This window comes from Nipponia nippon, unplaced genomic scaffold (genome assembly GCF_047370975.1).
Source record: "Nipponia nippon isolate SJK-2023a ecotype South Korea unplaced genomic scaffold, ASM4737097v1 scaffold_11, whole genome shotgun sequence".
Taxonomy (NCBI): Eukaryota; Metazoa; Chordata; class Aves; order Pelecaniformes; family Threskiornithidae; genus Nipponia; species Nipponia nippon.
Genome location: NW_028262302.1, coordinates 3,832,665 through 3,835,764, shown reverse-complemented (window position 1 = coordinate 3,835,764; position 3,100 = coordinate 3,832,665). Strand labels below are relative to the sequence as shown.

The 3,100-nt window shown below is 39.8% G+C and overlaps 1 long non-coding RNA gene across 1 annotated transcript; it reads right to left on the bottom strand.

The window, feature by feature from the left end:
• Positions 1-756: 756 nt before the first annotated feature.
• Positions 757-2,401, bottom strand: LOC148056805 (uncharacterized). Its single transcript, XR_015702230.1, has 3 exons — positions 2,064-2,401; positions 1,771-1,905; positions 757-866 (listed from the first exon to the last, which is right to left on the bottom strand). It is a non-coding gene; the product is annotated as an uncharacterized LOC148056805 (long non-coding RNA).
• Positions 2,402-3,100: the final 699 nt, after the last annotated feature.

The window sequence follows — 3,100 nt, the reverse complement described above, 5'->3', positions numbered from 1 at the left end:
TCCACCTCAGTTGACATGGAACCCTCTGAGCCCAGCATTCTTCTACTTCTGGCACATCTCCCTTGTCTATAACACACACACACAATCGAGGCCAGACAGTGGAAAAGGAGACCTTCTACAGCAGCTGCCCAGAGACAGAGCAAGACTAGGTGGAGAACACAGCTGGCTCCTCAACATAGCTACACCCCACAGCCTTTCCCAGTTTCTTTTTTCCCCTCTCAGCCACCATGGTACAGCTCTACTGGTCATCACACAGTTTTGTGCCTGTCATAGAAGCTACACCAACTGCTTTGGAGTGACGCGTTGGCCACCAAATATGTATCCTGACTGCAATACTTTAGCTGTAACCTCGCACCAAAACAATCAAAAGCTGAGTTGCAAACTGAAGGAGAATGATTTTTATGAGCAGATAAGATAAGAAAGGTTGAAAATTATTTGGTTGGTTAAAAGAAAGTCAGGGATCAAGAGGGCAGTGAATTTTCTCAGCCTTTAGGAAGTTGTAGATGGTCTAAGGGTCTAACATTAGTAAGTATAAGAACAATGGTGTAGTGCTAGCCACAGAAAATTAGGAATTTGGCATTTTACCTATCCTGAACACACATCATTGGAGCATAACATAGGAGCATGTTGTTAATCATTTAAGAGGAGAGGTAAATTGCGACAATTTTGCATTATTGTGAGATAATACAAAATTTCTAGTGATAACACTTAAATACATTGCTTGTGGTGAAGTATTTCTCCTTACCTGTGAGCAGGGTGTTGTAGTAGCCCAGGGTGCTGCAGTCTTACAGCAAAGAGAGAAAGCAGTGGCCACCAGACGATTCACTGTAGGCATCTGAAGTAACTCAGATGGAGGAGGTGGGATTCTGAAAGCAAGAATCAAGGAATTTGCAGGAATGTCTTACGAAGCAAGAATGTTAAAGCAGCCAAGCAAGGAGACAGGACAAAAAATCCACTGCTAGAGAGTCCACAGCAGATCAGAGGATTCAGACATCCAGTAAGATCTTTTTCTGAGTGTTTTATTGAGTTTTATAACTCCCGTTGTCTTGTTTCTCTGTTCTCACTGGACCTAATATCTTCAGCTGGAGAATATTCCCCACAATACTGTCATCTCGCCTCTTGATGGATGACAAGGATCGCTTAACATACGGGCACCATTGGAGATGCAACTCTCTCAGCTCCATAATCTAAGTAAAGACTTCATGGTACCTTATTGACAGTCTCATTTTAGTATTTTTTGTTTTGGAGGTGTTATTTCTCAGGAAAATGTCAGCATTGTCCATACAAGACAAGTATGAACAGCACACAAAAGAGGCGAGTTGAAAATCCCATTCAGGTTCAGAAAAAAAAAGAAGTTTGAAATGTTTTATTAGACATAGAGGTAAATTTCATAGACAGTGTTAATGAAACATATATTTTCACTTCAGAGGCTTCAAATGCCTATAAAGAACCTTCTGTACTATTGCAAAACAGAAACTTGTTTCTTAATAATTAACCAAAGTTTTTACTGAAACACATGTAAAGTATACCTGTCCAAGTGGTTTTCTGGGTCATCTCCACCCCATTGTTGAGTGTCTCTCCCTTCACTTTTAAACATTTTTGCAAAATTCATGGGGGTTTGTTACATTTTAGGTTGCAGTGATATTATTGATGTTTCCAGTTTGGTGAAATTTTGGGTCTTGATTGTAAAATGTATCATTATTATCTAAAAAACTCTGAAAACATTTTTTTAAAAAACAAAAACCAGTTTAGCAGTTACAGTAGGCTTACCTTGTAGCTATGAAAGACTCCAGGCAACTTTGCTTGATGAAAAAAAAGCAAAATTTTGCCTTCAGAAATCTTAGCAGTGGCAGGTATCCTAAAATATGGAAGACTTAAATGTGTTTAAACACCCCCACCTCCTCCCTGAAAAGAAGCAAAGGGGAAAATTAGTACACTTCTCTAGGTTTTTTTGTTTGTTTGTCTAAAGATACTTACACCGATAGGGTTGGTTACCTGGACTAATGCTTAAAATGCTTAAGAAATCAGTGTAAATATAGCCAAACACAACAGGACGCACACACCTGAGGATGAAGCAACTGGTTGCCGGAGGATTAAAAGGCAGGCAGGCAGATCTGAAATTAATTCCTATCCCAGAAAATTCCAATAATTCAGTATTTTTCTCTCTCCTTTTTACCTCTATTTCCCTTTTGGTCTTGAGTGAGCAGGTATACTGGACACACTCTGCCTCTGCAGCAGAGCTGGCTCTCTGCGTTCCCTTTCGACGTTTCCTACTGTTTGTTTCCACCTGGAGTGCAGAGCCCTGGCAATAGATAGGTGTGCTAAATCAAAGCGGGCAATGAGCTCATCAGGATTGTAAGAAAGGATAAAACAGATTCATTCCACATAGAAGCCTGGCAAGCAAGTGCAGGTGTACCACATAAAGTACTTCCAAGGTAAACATTGACTGCATAGGGTAGATTCTGATATTTTAGCCATGTTTTGTCATAGTCGCTTGAACTTGAAATCATACATTGAACTGAGTGCAGGATTTCTTTCCATCTTCCTTCCTTTCCTTCACTCTGATCAATAAAGATAAGAATTATATATCATCATACTCTCTCTCTCTCTATTTTTTTTTTTTGGGGGGTGGTGGTGCTGTAAAATACAAAGCCAACCAATTTCCATCCACCTCCCATGGCCACACATTGAGACACGCGGTAAATAAGAGACCCTTCCATGGAAATGTCCCTCCTCAACTTACAAATAGCAGAATGTGGTCACCTTCAGAGTTAAGCTAACAAAGAGAAGTAACGATCACTGCTACATTTCTGAACTTGGAACTGTGAAATTTTCTGATACAAGAAAGAAAAAGAAAATTCTGAGAACTCGAGTGAAACTGGAAGTAAATGGTATTTCATGAGAAACCTGAAAGTGCCCTCTCCTGGCAGCTGGCACGAACTGCTGGCTCATTTGAAAGGCACCCTAAACCCGCAGCACTTACTCTCCGATCAAAGAAAAGTTCTTTTGACACACATTTTCTGTTACGAAATTCTCTTTCTTAGCTATAGAGCAAGGGTATGAAACTGTTAATATATTTTTATAGAATAAGAAACATTGA